This window comes from Mesitornis unicolor, unplaced genomic scaffold (assembly GCF_000695765.1).
Source record: "Mesitornis unicolor isolate BGI_N332 unplaced genomic scaffold, ASM69576v1 scaffold21991, whole genome shotgun sequence".
Classification (NCBI taxonomy): Eukaryota; Metazoa; Chordata; class Aves; order Mesitornithiformes; family Mesitornithidae; genus Mesitornis; species Mesitornis unicolor.
Genome location: NW_010164721.1, coordinates 9,154 through 9,735, shown reverse-complemented (window position 1 = coordinate 9,735; position 582 = coordinate 9,154).

The following is a 582-nucleotide window of genomic DNA, read 5'->3' as shown; positions in this document are numbered from 1 at the left end:
CCCCCCGCAACCTTTTCTTCTCTTTTCTTCTCCTGTCCCCTTTAGAAAAATGCAGTGCTGAAAACTTGAAAATTTAAGGCAAAAAATTGCCGTCTGCTCCCCCCTTCTCACTTCCCAGCTTCGTCTGAACAAGCAGCCAAGCTGTTAAATGCTTTTACCTGCTGTGTCCAAGTCAAAAGTTAAATAATGTGTGAACGAATGTGGAAGGAAAACAAGAGGCAGAGAGGGAGAGTGGGGGAGAGCCCCTCTGACGAGATAATTGTTACATTATGAGAAACAAATAACTCGCTGCTCCTCCCCAGTCTGTGTCTGTGACATCTTGACAGGTACATCTGAAGTTCATTACGTGCCTCTCCTTGCATTTCACAACAGGCAAGGATCTCGCAAACATGCAAAGCAGAGCATCGCGCTCTGTGAGCCAGCGCTCGCTTTTCGGAGGTCAACAGGTTTGCAGTGGGGGTGGTTTGCTTTCCATGGGACATTGCAGCTACAAAAATGCCTTTGCCAAGAGGCTGGCTGTGCATAGTGGGTTTGGTGCTGATGCTGTGGGACCTGCCTTCGCCCATGCCCAGAAAGAGCAGT